Source organism: Bos grunniens, chromosome 21, assembly GCF_055505025.1.
Source record: "Bos grunniens cultivar Pamir isolate PY7600 chromosome 21, Bosgru_T2T1.0, whole genome shotgun sequence".
In the NCBI taxonomy this organism is placed as follows: domain Eukaryota; kingdom Metazoa; phylum Chordata; class Mammalia; order Artiodactyla; family Bovidae; genus Bos; species Bos grunniens.
Window position 1 is genome coordinate 46,327,215 of NC_141185.1, and position 15,654 is coordinate 46,342,868.

Here is a 15,654-nt window from a genome sequence, read left to right on the forward strand (position 1 = left end):
TTGAACTGTGGTGTTGGAGAAGACTCCTGAGAGTCCCTTGGTCTGCAAGGAGATCCAACCAGTCCATTCTAAAGATCAGTCCTGGATGTTCTTTGGAAGGACTGATAATAAAGCTGAAACCCCAATACTTTGGCCACCTCATGTGAAGAGTTGACTCATTGGAAAAGACTCTGATGCTGGGAAGGATTGAGGGCAGGAGAAGAAGGGGACAACAGAGGATGAGATGGCTGGATGTCATCACTGACTCGAAGGATGTGAGTTTGAGTGAACTCCAGGAGTTGGTGATGGACAGGGAGGCCTGGCGTGCTGCAATTCATGGGGTCACAGAGATTTGGACACGACTGAGCGTCTGAACTGAACTGAACTGTAGGACAGCTAAAAATGTGTATTGTTCTGCTTTGGAAATGATATGCAACTTAGGACAAAATTTCAACATCAAAAGGAAGCACCAGAAAACATTTAAGCTAAAGGCATAGGTGTTCTCAGTGGAGCAGTCTGTGGACACAGCTGGTAGCTATTTCTTACTTGTGATTATTACAAGAAAATCTGGTACTTTCTGTGATCATACACAAATCTGTCGTCATAATGTCCTACTTCATCTTTTTATCCCGTGTTAAAAGGGAAAGGAAAGGCTACTTGGAACGAGGACTAAAAGGAAAAAAACCATGATTATTGGAAGTGGTCAGCTTCAGCTTTTTTAAAGGAAACTCCCATTTTCACCTTTCCAGAGGGCTCTATGGCAAATTACTTATTCAGCTTCAGGACTCATCTGAAGTTTAGATTAAGAATTAGTAGAGAAGTAAGAATGGAATTGAAATGTATCTTGAACCTGTCTGCTTAATCCCTGCTGCTGCTGCTGCTAAGTCGCTTCAGTCGAGTCCGACTATGTGCCACCCCATAGATGGCAGCCCACCAGGCCCCGTGGTCCCTGGGATTCTCCAGGCAAGAACACTGGAGTGGGTTGCCATTTCCTCCTCCAATGCATGAAAGTGAAAAGTGAAAGTGAAGTCACTCAGTCGTGTCCGACTCTTAGCGACCCCATGGACTGCAGCCTACTAGGCTCCTCCGTTCATGGGATTTTCCAGGCAAGAGTACTGGAGTGGGGTGCCATTGCCTTCTCCCAGCTCCCCGATAAATCATCTTTCATCTCTCTCAGTCTGATCCACTTTTGAGAAAGAGAATCCATTAGGGCATCCCCCGGAGAGACCCTCCTCTCTTGTCCTCTTGGCTCTGCTTGGAGAGTCTTGAGAAGCCGGCCCACTGCACAGTTTCTCCTCCTTCTCTGGGACTTTTCTGGAAGATCTAGCTGGCCTGAGACAACCCCTTTCCCAGGCTGTATGTCTTGCCTTGAACTGTCAAGGGGCCTTTGTGAAATGTGAGGTAGAGTTTAAAAGAGTTAGATCTGGCATCAGACGCACTGGGTTCCAGTACAGCTGCAGGACCAACGGCTCCATCCTGGATTGAATAACCCCCCGCAGTTATGACAACGAGCTAGGCAAGGGAAAATGAGATTTAAAGGACCCCTTTACTCCACCTGATGGCAGATTCTCTGTGTGCTGCTCAGAGAGCCCGACGGGCAGCTAACCAGAAAGCAGCTCATAGCTGTCTTCGGCCGGGTCGTCTCCAGCCCATCATCCCTTCTCCAGTGGCCATCTGTGACATTCCTTTTCTTTCTGCAGAGACTTTCTGGGAGCTTGGCAACTGGACTCATTGTTCTGCCACATGCGGCCACTTGGGAGCCCAAGTTCAGAGACCCCAGTGCCTGATGGCCAACGGGCAGGAAGTGAGCGAGGCCTTCTGTGACCAGCTCCGCAAGCCACAGGCTGCGTTCCAGCCCTGTAACATTCAGGACTGCCCCCCAAGGTGTGTGCAGTCACTCTTCTCTCCTTGCTACCAGTGTTTGACTTGTTTGAAAATGCATAGTAATGTGGAATGAATAACTCAACCACTAAGATTTGTTTTATGTGGACTATACTAGGTGCTCAGCTAAGTAGTTTATGTGGATCACTTCACAGTCACCTATCAAGTCAATATCGTTCATTTTCTTTTTTTAAAAATTTATTTTATTTTTTTGTTATGCTACACCACATAACCAACCAGGGATTGAACAAAGTCCCCTGCACCAGAAGCTCAGAGTCTTAATCGCTGGACCTCCAGGGATGTCTCCAGTGTTGTTCATACTCTATTATACAGTTGGAAAAACTCCCCTAGGCCACACAGTTATGAGGGCCAAATTCAAATCGGGTTCGTCTTCAGAGCTTCTGGTGTTAATTGCCACTCTCACCTGCTCCCTGCAGTCACAGTATACCTTAGGAGCACAGGGAAGTTGACTTCATAGGTTCACCTCAGAGATATGGCAGTAGGCCAGCATCACAAGTGGCACTCATGAAAAGCACCATTCCTTGGACTCTACCCCCACGGGTGATGTTGTTATTCAGTTGCCTGTCATGTCTGACTCTTTATGACCCCATAGACTGCAGCACGCCAGGCCTCCCTGCCCCTCACCATCTCTCGGAGTTTGCCCAAGTTCATATTCATTGCATTGGTGATGATGTCTAGCCATCTCATCCTCTAATGCCCTCTTCTCCTTCTGCCCTACATCTTTCCCAGCATCAGGGACTTTCCCAATGAGTCATCTGTTCTCTTCAAGTGACCAAAATGCTGGAGCTTCAGCTTCAGCATTAGTCCCTCCAGTGAATAGTCAGGTTGATCTCCCTTAAGATTGACTGGTTTGATATCCTCGCTGTCCAAAGGACTTTCAGGAGTCTTCTCCAGCACCACAGTTCAAAGGCATCATCACTTCTTTGGTGTTCTGCCTTCTTTGTGGTCCAGCTCTCACAGCTGAACATGCCCACTGGGAAGACCACAGTCTTGACTATACGGACCTTTGTTGGCAGAGTAATAATGTCTCTGCTTTGCAACATACTGTCTAGGTTTCTCATCGCTTTCCTGGCAAGAAGCAATCGTCTTCTGATTTCATGGCTACAGTCACCATCCACAGTGATTTTGAAGCCCAAGAAGAGGAAATCTGTCTCTACTTCCACCTTTTCCCCTTCTATTTGCTATGCAGTAATGCAGCCGGATGCCATGATCTTAGATTTTTTTGCTATGTAGTCTTAAGCTGGTTCTTTCACTCTGCTCCTTCACCCTCATCAAGAGGCTCTTTAGTTCCTCTTCACTTTCTGCCATTAGAGTGGTATCATCTGCATCCCCAGGGGTAAAGCCATTAATAACCTTTCAATATCATAGATGACACAAGTCAATAGTTTTAAAAGTATCCAAAATCAAACTCATAATCTCCACCAAATCTGATCTGCCCCTAGTTCGTGTTCCAGATCACAATGACTACATCCAAAGCTACCCACCCGTTTCCTCTCACTTCCATCCGTTCCTGTCAGTTTCCCACTATTCCCAATGTTTTTGTCATTCCTCACAAGGGCCACATCAGGAGCCTCCTGAGTTTTGTCTCCTCTCTAGAGTGCCTTGTCCTTTCTATAAGCAGAAACATCTTTTACTTATTTTTTATTGGAGGATTGTTGCTTTACGATGTGTTTCTATTGTACAGCAAAGTTAATCAGTCACATGTATACATACATCCCCTCTTTTTTGGATTTCCTTCCCATTTAGGTCACACAGAACGATAAGTAGAGATCCCTGTGTGATACAGCAGGTTTTCATTAGTTATATCTTTTAACAAGTTCAGTTCAGTTCAGTCGCTCAGTCGTGTCCGACTCTTTGCGACCCCGTGAATTGCAGCACGCCAGGCCGCCCTGTCCATCACCAACTCATGCAGTTCACTCAGACTCACGTCCATCGAGTCCGTGATGCCATCCAGCCATCTCATCCTCTGTCATCCCCTTCTCTTCCTGCCCCCAATCCCTCCCAGCATCAGAGTCTTTTCCAATGAGTCAACTCTTCACACGAAGTGGACAAAGTACTGGAGTTTCAGCTTTAGCATCATTCCTTCCAAAGAAATACCAGGGCTGATCTCCTTCAGAATGGACTGGTTGGATCTCCTCGCAGTCCAAGGGACTCTCAAGAGTCTTCTCCAACACCACAGTTCAAAAGCATCAATTCTTCGGCGCTCAGCTTTCTTCACAGTCCAAGTCTGACATCCATATGTGACCACTGGAAAAACCATAGCCTTGACTAGACGGACTTTTGTTGGCAAGGTAATGTCTCTGCTTTTCAATATGCTATCTAGGTTGGTCATAACTTTCCTTCCAAGGAGTAAGTGTCTTTTAATTTCATGGCTGCAGTCACCATCTGCAGTGATTTTGGAGCCCCCCAAAATAAAGTCTGACACTGTTTCCACTGTTTCCCCATCTATTTCCCATGAAGTGGTGGGACCGGATGCCATGATCTTCATTTTCTGAATGTTGAGCTTTAAGCCAACTTTTTCACTCTCCACTTTCACTTTCATCAAGAGGCTTTTTAGTTCCTCTTCACTTTCTGCCATGAGAGTGGTGTCATGTGCATATCTGAGGTTATTGATGTTTCTCCCGGCAATCTTGATTCCAGCTTGTGCTTCATCCAGCCCAGCATTTCTCATGATGTACTCTGCACAGAAATTAAGTAAGCAGGGTGACAATATACAGCCTTGACGTACTCCTTTTCCTATTTGGAACCAGTCTGTTGTTCCATGTCCATATGGTGGTTTTATTCCTAGTTTTTTAAGGAACTTCCATACCATCTTCCATAGTGGCTGTATCAGTTTACATTCCCACCAACAGTGCAAGAGGATTCCCTTTTCTCAACACCCTCTTCAGCATTTGTTGTTTGCATACTTTTTGATAATGGCCGTTCTGACTGGTGTGAGGTGATAGTCTCATTGTAGTTTTGATTTGCATTTCTCTAATAATAATCAATATTGAGCATCTTTTGGTGTGTTTGTTAGCCATCTGTATGTCTTCTTTAGAGAAATGTCTTGTGTAGGTCTTTTGCCCCACTTTTTGATTTGGTTGTTTGTTTTTCTGGTAGTGAGTTGTATGAGCTGCTTGTATATTTCAGAAATTAACCATTTTTCAGTTGTTTTATCTGCTATTATTTTCTCCCATTCTGAGGGTTGTCTTTTCACCTTGCTTATAGTTTCCTTTGCTGTGCAAAACCTTTTAAGTTTAATCAGATCCCACTTGTTTATTTTTTTTTTTATTTCCATTACTCTAGGAGGTGGGTCATAGAGGTTGTTGCTTTGATTTATGTCATCGAGTGTTCTGCCTATGCTTTCCTCTAAAAATTTTATAGTCTCTGACTGTACATTTAGGTCTTGAATCCATTTTGAGTTTATCTTTGTATATGGTGTTAGGAAATGTTCTAATTTGGTTCTTTTACATCAACATCCTCAGAATTCTTAAACCATTCAAACATCAATTCCAAGTCCAAACCTCATTAAAATGTCACTTCATCAGGTACAGACAAGTGACACATAAAATTAATCCTCATCAAACGCATAAAGAAAAATACAACATATTGTTGAAACACATAACAGAAAATTTGGATAAGTAAAGGTACTCTGAGTGCTATAAAGGAGCGCATTCCCTTAAATGAATCAGAACACGTACTTCCAGTTCAAATTGCCATAGAATTCTTTTCTCGGAACCTGATACGATTTTGACATTCATATGGAAGAGTGAGTGAGGACAAGAGATTTTTAGACAAACAAATCGATAGGAGGATAGGAAGACTTTCCTAACCTGATGTCGGAGTGTCCTGCAAAACTGCTGTAAGTAAAACAGTGCAGCATCAGTGCAGAACACACTGAAGTTGTGCAGTGTAAGAAACGTGCAGAAACACACCCATTCAAAATGAGTTTAAACCCAAAAGCAGTTAGTCATAGAGGGAAGAAGAGTTTTTAAAAAATGAACACTATAAAACTACAGTAACTTTTTTTAAGGACATTAAAGAATGTGTTCATTGCTTCGTTGTGTCTGACACTTTGTGACCCCATAGACTGTAGCCCACTAGGCTTCTGTACCCATGGCAACCTCCAGGCATGAATACTAGAGTCGGTAGCCATTCTCTTCTCCAGGGAATCTTCCCGACCTGAGCATTGAACCCAGGTCTTCTGCATTGCAGGTAGATTCTTACCATCTGAATCACCAGGGAAGCCCAAGGACTGTTAAAGAAGATCTAAATAAAGGCATTTATTTATGGAAAAGGCATTGTATATTTATGGGTCATAAAACTTAATATTATTCAAGTGACAGTAAATTGATCTACACATTCAACACAGTCCCCATCAAAACCCCAGCTTCTTTGCAGAAATTGGCAAGCGGATCCTAAAATTCATATGGAAACATAAAGGACCCAGGTTAGCCAAAGCAATCTAGAGAAAGAACAAAGTTAGAGGGCTCAGACATGTCAATCAAAACTTAATACAAGACAGTCAAGACAGTGCAGTACTAAACTGGGCTTCCTTGGTGGCTCAGCAGTAAAGAACCCACCTGCTAATGCAGGAGACGCGGGTTTGATCCCTGGATCTACTCACTCCAGTATTCTTGCCTGGGAAATCTCACGGACAGAGGAGTCTGGCAGGCTGCAGTCCACACTGTCCATGGGATTGCAAAGAGTCGGATGTGACTTACTGACTGAACAGCAACATGGTGCTAACCTAGCATAGACACATAGATTGATGAAATTGAATTGAAAGTCTAGAGGCAAATCCATGTATCTATGTCAGGTGATTTTCTACAAGAGTGACAATACCAATTCAGTGAGGGAAGAACAATTTCTTCCTCATTGGTGAAGAACAACTGAATATGCAAATGCAAAAGAATGAACTTGGACTTCTAGCATATATGATATACAAAGCATTAACTCAAAATTTATCAGAGACCTAAATTTAAGAGCTAGAGCAATAAAGCCCTTGGAAGGAACTCTGTAGCCACACATCTTCATGCTTTGGATTAGGAGATGGTTTCTTAGATATGACATGAAAAGCAAGCTACAACAAGAACAAAAATAGATAAATGGGACTACATGAAAATTTAAAGCTTTGTTGCTACAAGTGATGTGACCAAAAAAGTGAACAGCCCACAGAATGGGAGAAAATATTTAAAAATCATATACATGAAAGGGAAATTGTTTCTAGGCCTGTTTCTAAGTCCAACAAAGTTAGCCTAGGTACCCAACAAACACAATTGGCTATAGAGTTCTGCACTGTAATAGGTTTATGATACTTTCCACACAAATAATGCATAAAAAGCAAACACAGAATAAAACATTCTTCATCTTACATTACAGGACCTTGAAAAACTGCAGTAGTACAGTTACAATAGCTGACATACAGGGGCACACTTGCATCTTTGAAAGTTCTCAACTTGAAGGTTCATATGTAGGGGACTTACTGCAAACTGTATACACTGAACAGTGACTTTTAGGCTACGTGAATTGTATCTCAATAATGTTGTTGGGAAATTATAAAAAACAATTGTATAAGACAGAAAGTGGTCAACTAATTAAAGAGGAATAAATAAAATGAGAGCCCAAACCCACCGCATACAACAGAATAAATTCTGCCTGGATTAAAGTGCCTCAGTGTAGTCATTAAACTGGAATAGAACTACCAGGATGGGAAAGACCTTTTCAAGCATAAAACAAATGACAAGAAAAAATTGATACAGGTTACTAGTACAGAAAAAATTAAGAGCTGAATGTTAATTTTTTTCCTGTAATTCAGCTCACCCCTACACACAAGCCTCCATTTTTGCTCTAAGCAGGAAAACCCAAACTTGGCTGTAGCTTATGCTTTTATGCACAGTGATTTCTGAACCTTAACCTGCTCAATTAGGGGTTGGCCCTGTGCTTTTCACTCCTTCTCCCCAGGGGTGGTCTCAGTTTCTGAGGAGGAAAAGAGGATGAAAGGAAACTTAGGAAGCTATCTGGCTCTGAAGGAGGGCAATCTGATCCTTACAGCTGGGCTTCTCTCCTCCCTACCTTCTCTGAATATTCGCTGGAAGGACCGATGCTGAAGCTGAAGCTCCAATACATTGGCCACTAATGGAAAGAGCCGATTCATTGGAAAAGACACTGAGACTGGAAAACACTGAGAGCAGGAGGAGAAGGGGGCAACAGAGGATGAGATGATTGGATGGCATCACCAACTCAATGGACAAGAGTTTGAGCAAACTGTGGGACATGGTGAAGTACAGGGAAGTCTGGCCTACTGCAGTTCATGGGGTCACAAAGAATTGGAAACAACTGAGCAACTGAACAGCAACTTCCCTTCAGCCAGCTCACCCCTGTAGCTGGTCTCTGGCAATGCTGCCACAGCATGTGGTATTGGTACCCCCAGCACGCATGTGCTCACAAGGTTGTTTTCTTTTAATTTTTTAAGATCAGTCTTTATTTATTTTCGCCATGCTTCACCACATGTGGGATCTTAGTTCCCCACCCAGGGATTGAACCCGAGCTCCCTGCATTGGGAGCACAGAGTCTTAACCAGTAGACCGACAGGGAAGTTTACACAAGGTTGTTTATACTGCACTGTGCTTTCGTTTCAGTGTCTTGGACATTGCCTGGGTTGCATTGTGAGGATGCAGCAGCATCACATAATTTGTCAGCACCCCAACAGTTCTGAGTCCGGCTGTGATGACAAAAAGAGGTACTGGCCCCACCCTAGGGTAGCACACAACCTCTCCCACCTCAGATAAGCACTATGATGTCCGGAAATGGCATCATCCCTCCCGTACACCACCTCTCATAATGCACAGTTCATACTCAATTATGATTTTTTATGGCACCATCCTCAGTGGTGTATGTTATGCTGTTGCTGTTCCATCACTGAGGCGTGTCTGACTCTTTGCAACCCCATGGACTGCAGCATGCAGTCTGTAGGGAAACCCTGTCCCTTCAGCATCTCCCAGGGTTTGCTCAAATTCATGTCCATTGAGTCGGTGATTCTTTCTAACCATCTTAACACCTTGATTTCCTTTAGGATTGATTGGTTTGATCTCCTTGCTATCCAAGGGACTCGAAAGAGTCTTCTCTTGAAAGTATCACAATTTGAAAGCATCAGTTCTTCGGTGCTCAGCCTGCTTTATGGTCCACTTCTCACATTGGTACATGACTACTGGAAAAAACATAGCTTTGACTGTACCGACATTTGTTGGCAAGATGATGTTTCCACTTCTTAATATGCTGTCTAGGTTTGTCATAGCTTTCCTTCAAAGGAGCAAGCATCTTTTAATTTCATGGCTGCAGTCATCATCCACAGTGGTTTGGAAGCCTGAGAAAAGAAAATCTGTCACTGCTTCCCCTTTTTCCCCTTCTTTTGGCATGAAGAGACTGGACGCCATGATCTTATTAGGCTTTTGAATGTTGAGTTTCAAGCCAGCTTTTTCACTCTGCTCTCTCATCCTTATCAGGAGGCTCTTCAGTCTCTCTTCACTTTCTGCCATTAGAGTGGAGTGGTATCATCTGCATATCTGAGGTTGTTGATATGTCTCCCAGCAATGTTGATTCCCGCTTATACTTCATCCAGCCCGGCATTTTGGATGATGGACTCTATGTAAAAGTTAAAGAAGCAGGGTGACATATACATCCTTGACATCCTCCTTTCCCAATTTGGAACCAGTCCATTGTTCCATGTCCTGTTCTGTTACTTCTTGACTCGCATACAGGCTTCTCAGGAGACAGGTAAGGTGGTCTGGTATTCCCTTCTTTTTGGAATTTCCCACAGGTTGTTGTGATCCACACAATCAAAGGCTTTAGCATAGTCAATGAAGCAAAGAAGTAGAAGTGTTAGTCACTCAGTCACGTGCAACTCTTTGCGACCCCATGGCCTGTAGCTTGCCAGGCTCCTCTACCTGTGGGGTTTTCCAAACAAGAATACTGGAGTGGGTTGCTGTTCCCTTCTCGAGAGGATCTTCCTGACCAAGGGATAGAAGCTGGGTCTCTTGCATTGCAGGCAGATTCTTTACCGTCTGAGCTACCAGGGAAGCAAAAGTAGAAGGTTTTCTGGAATTCCCTTGGCTTCTCTATGATCCAGCAAATGTTGGCATTTCAATCTCTGGTTCCTCTGCCTCTTTGAAACCCAGCCTGTACATCTGGAAGTTCTCAATTCACAGACTGCTAAAGACTAGCTTGAAGGATTTTGAGCATAACCTTCCTAGCATGTGAAATGAACACAATTGTACAATAGTTTAAACATTCTTTGGCATTGCCTTTCTTTGGGATTGGAATGAAAACTGACCTTTTCCAGTCCCGTGGCCACTGCTGAGTTTTCCAAATTCATCAGTTATCTTTAATTTACAGATTAAATTTGGATCCTAGTGTTTTCAATTATTCTAAATTTATTCCTCTCTTTAGAAACTGTTTGATTAGGACGTTGGGACAGTGGGTTGGCAGAGAATAAAGTAAACTTGTATCTTGTTGAGGGGCTTACACAAGAAGAATGCCTCTGTCTTATATAAAAGTCTGAACTGGTAGATGGCTTAGAGGGTAGAAGAGCTCCGCTCCCTGAGATCACTCCGAGACATAGATGCCTTCCATCTGGCGGCTCCACCACCCTAGAGGAACGTGCTTCAGCCAGAGACAGTGAGGAGAGAGCTGAGAGGGCCACCAATGGAATCTGGAGTTCTGCCACCCTCTTCTTGGTGTAACTTTGAACTTTCTGAGCTCCTGATCTTCAGATTGGGGTCTTACTGTTCATGTCAAATTATGGTTGGGGAGTTGTTTTTTAATTGAAGTGTAGTTGATTGACACAAGTGTGTTAATTTCTGCTCTACAGCCAAGTGATTTAGTTATACATATTTACATCTTCTTTTTTAATATTCTTCTCCATTATAGTTTATCATAGGATACTGAATATAGTTCTCTGTGCTACATATTAGGAACTTGTTTATCCATCCTATATATAAAAGCTTACATCTGCTAACACCAGCCTCCCACTCAGTCCCTCCCCCAACCCCCCTCCCTTGGCAACCACCAGTCTGTTCTGTCAGTGATTCTGTTTCTGTTTCATGCTGCTGCTGCTGCTAAGTCACTTCAGTCGTGTCCAACTCTGTGCGACCCCATAGATGGCAGCCCACCAGGCTCCCCCATCCCTGAGATTCTCCAGGCAAGAACACTGGAATGGGTTGCCATTTCCTTCTCCAATGCATGAAAGTGAAAAGTGAAAGTGAAGTCCCTCAGTCGTGTCCGACTCTTAGCGACCCCATGGACTGCAGCCCACCAGGCTCCTCTGTCCATGGGATTTTCCAGGCCAGAGTACTGGAGTGGGTGCCATCGCCTTCTCCGTTCTGTTTCATAGGTAGGTTCATTTGTGTCATTGCTTAGATTCCACTCATAAATGACATCACATGGTATTTGTCTTTCTTCTTCTGACATTTCACTTAGTATGATAATATCTAGCTGCATCCACATTGCTGCAGATGGCATTATTCCATCCTTTTTTGTGTCTGAGTAGTATTCCATTGTATATATGTACTACATCTTCATCCATTCCTCTGTCAATGAACACTTAGATCGATTCCATGTCTGGCTGTGTGAATAGTGATGCTATGAACATCGGGGTGCTTGTATCCTTTTTATTTTTAGTTTGTCCAGTATATACCCTGGAGTGGGATTGCTGGATCATATGGTAACTCTTGTCAGTTTTCTGAGGAACCTCCATACTGTTTTCCACAGTGGCTGCACCAACATACATTCCCACTAGCAGGGTAGAGGGTTCCCTTTTCCCCACACCCTCTCTAGCATTTATTTGAAGACTCTTTAATGATAATCATTCTGACTGGTGTGAGGTAGTTCCTCACTGTAATTTTGATTTGCATTTCTCTAGTAATTAGGGATGTTGAGTACCTTTTCCTGTGTTTATTGGCCATCTGTATTTCTTTTTTTGGAGAAATGTGTATTTAGGTCTTCTTCCTATTTTTGAATAGGTTTTTTTATGTTGTTGTTGAGTTGTATGAGTTCTTTGTCTATCTTGGAAATTAAGCCCTTATTGGTTGCATCATTTGCAAATATTTTCTCCCATTCTGTAGATTGTCTTGTGTCTGGGAGGTTTTGATTAACTGGTTTAGTGTGAAGCACTTAGCAGCCTGAGTCATAGCAGATGCTCACTCTGTGGCTCTTCCTTCCTCCTCCACATCGTGATTTGCTGGGGAAAATGAGATGACCCTGACCATTGGCTCAGTTTCCATTTTGAGCCTTCACTAAGTTTTGTCAATGTAGTGTCAGCTGCATTTCCTATTCCCAACACAATTCCAGCCAGGACCATTCTCCTCGAATGGAAAATGTTCAGAACAGCCACCCTGATTCTCAACAGAAAACCTAGTTTCCAATTTTGTTCAGAAGATAGAGCCCACACACTGATTGATATGTATCATCCCAGATGTTTTACTATGCAAGCTCAAAGATATATTTATATTACAAACACACAAGGTTTGTGCTTTCTTTATAATAAACAAGACATATTTTGTATGAAACTTGTTATTTTTTTTCCTACTGATCAATATGTTATTGACTTTTCCCCCATCTGAGTACATAATGGTCACTTCATTCTTTTGAATTGTATTTACTATTACCTCATTCTTGTCCATTGCTGATGGACATTTAATTGTTTCTGTTTTTTGCTATCACAAACAAATGCTGCAGTAAACATCCTGGAACATATATCTTTATGCCTAAAGGGTAATACTCTTATAGGATAGGTTTTAGATGGACTTAAATTGACAGACGGAGAAGGCAATGGTACCCCACTCCAGTACTCTTGCCTGGAGAATCCCATGGATGGAGCCTGGTAGGCTGCAGTCCATGGGGTCACTAAGAGTCGAACACAACTGAGCGACTTCACTTTCCCTTTTCACTTTCATGCACTGGAGAAGGAAATGGCAACCCACTCCAGTGTTCTTGCCTGGAGAATCCCAGGGACAGAGGAGCCTGGTGGGCTGCCGTCTATGGGGCTGCACAGAGTCGGCCAAAAGTGACTTAGCAGCAGCAGCAAATTGACAGACATGCCTATCTGGATACTGCTAAATTACCATCAAAATGTCTCTACCAACAGTATATGAGAGTTCCCCTTTTTACCAACTTTATATAGGTTTTCAGTGTTTTAAAAATTTTGCCAATCTGATGGATGAAAATTTATATCTTAATGTAATTTGTACTTTTCTGTTTGGTATGTCTTTTGGCTCTTTGTGTTTTTTCTCTAACCCATCTTTCCTTCTTTACTGCCAACCCACTCGACCTTCCTCTTTCCCCTCCTCCCTCCATTCCTTCCTCCTTCCTTCTTTCCTTCCTTCCATACATATATGTATAAATGGGCTGAAATCCAACACTGTCATTATTTTGTTGCTCAAATCATTTTATCTTTGGCCATTGGGAGAGTTAAAAGACTGACTGCATACAAACTAGTGCATGAAGGCATGCACACACACACATGCACATGCATGCATGTGCACACACATACACACAAGTGCACACATGCACACACAACTACTTTTCTTCCATATGTATGAATTTACACTGAAATCCTGGATGCCAATCCAGCACCATAAAGGTCATGATTATAGTAAAAGTATAATATGATTATACCTTTTTCTTTTTTTGGCAACTTCTTTCTCTCAGAGGGACAAGCCTGGGGTGCATTATCAGCAATGTATTTTTCTGGTTTGACTTTCATATACACATCAAGTAGTCTCAGAATTGATGATGCATACTCCCTGTGAAAAGAAAAAATATGACCAATGAGAATGTAGAGTGGTTACATCATTCTTTCTGTCTGTTGCCTTAGAGCTCCCAAGCAGAACCCTCTTCCAGTGTAACTCAGGTCACCCCCTTTTTTCCCGCCCCCTTCCGTGTGGTTATAGCGTTCATCTGGTGCAGTTATTCTCCTTTGTCACAGTCTACGTGCCTTCTTGGGTTCTCCCCACCTCCTGGGTGATGGTTTTTATCATTTGATATGCAGTCAAGTTGACTCCGTGGTTTACGGTTCTCGTGTGTGTGTGTGTGTGTGTGTGTGTGCATGCATGTGCACTCTGTTGTGTCTGACTCTTCGCAGACTCCATGCAGAGTAGCCTTCAGGCCCCTCTGTCAGGGCCTGTGGAATGAGGATGTGTCAAATTGTATAAACATTAATGTACAGACTTTTGTGTAAAACTTAGGTTTTCATTCTTCTTTGATAAATACCTAGAAGTGGATTTCTGGCTCATATGATAGGTGCATGTTTAGAAGAAACTGTCAAACTGTTTTCCAAAATTTATGTTCCCACTAATGACATACAGGTGTCAGCTGCTCAAATCCTCATTGGTACTGAAGATTGTTATGTTTGTGTCTGTACGTGTATATGTGTGGGCTTTCCCAGATGGTGCCAGTGGTAAGGAACCTGCCTGCCAAAGTAGAAGACATAAGAGATGCAGGTTCATTCCCTGGGCCAGGAAAATTCCCAGAGGAGGGCATGATAACCCACTCCAGTATTCTTGCCTGGAGAATCCCATGGGCAGAGGAGCCTGGCAGGCCACAGTCCATGGGGTGGCAAAGAGTCAGACATGACTGAGCGACTGAGCATCCATGCATGTGTGTATGTGTATTTTGTAGCCATTCTAATAGATGCATAGTGGTGTCTGATTGGGCTTCCCTGGTGGCTCGGATGGTAAAAAGTCCACCTGCAGTGTGGGACACCTGGGTAATAGGTGTCTCATCATTTTCCTCTGAATCTCCCTATTGACTAGTGATGTCCATTTGTCAGGTTTGTGTGTCTGTGTGTATTGTAGCTATTCTAATAGGAATATAGTGGTATGTCATTGTAGTTTTAATTTGCATTTCCCTGTTGGCTAATGATGTTGAGTATGTTTTCATATACTTCTCTGTCATCTTTTATGGATTGAACTTTGTCCATTCCTCCTCCCCCCCCCCCAAAAAAAATGTCTAACTCCTAGAATGTGACCTTATTTGGAATTAGGGTCTTTGCAAATGATCAGGGAGCAATGAGACCATTAGGGTGTGTAACATTAAGGTGGGTAAAAGACCTGAGTCTGGGAACATCAATATGACTGGTATTTTTTTTGGTGGGGGATGTGGACCATTATTTAAAATCTTTATTGAATCTGTAACAATATTGCTCGTTTTATGTTCTGGTTTTTCGGCCATGAGGCATGTGAGATCTTAGTTCCCTGACCAGGCATGGAACCTACACCCCTGCATTGGAAGACAAAATCTTAACCACTGGACCACCTGGGAAGTCCCATGACTGATAGTCTTATAAAAATGGGGAATTTGGACCCTGGTGCCTACACATAGGGAGAAGATGAAGGCAGAGATTGCTAAGCCAAGAAACACTGAAGGTTGCCAGCAAAGCTCCAGAAGCAAGGGGAAGAACAGAACAGATTCTCCCTTGCAGCCCTCAGGAGGAACCCGCTCTACCAACATCTTGCCCTTGGACTTGTAGCCTCCAGAACAGTGAGAAAGTAAAATGGTTATGCCACCTGCTTTGTGAATCTTTGTTACAGCAACTTTAGCAACTAATACACCATCTGTGTATAATCTTTAGTGAAGTAGCTGTTTAGATCTTTTATCCATTTTCCCTCTTAGAGTTTTAAAAAGTCTTTTTTAAAAATTTAATTTATTTTAATTGGAGGTTAATTACTTTACAATATTGTATTGGTTTTGCCCTACATCAAATATTCTGGATACACAGCCGTTGAAGTCTGTGTTGGA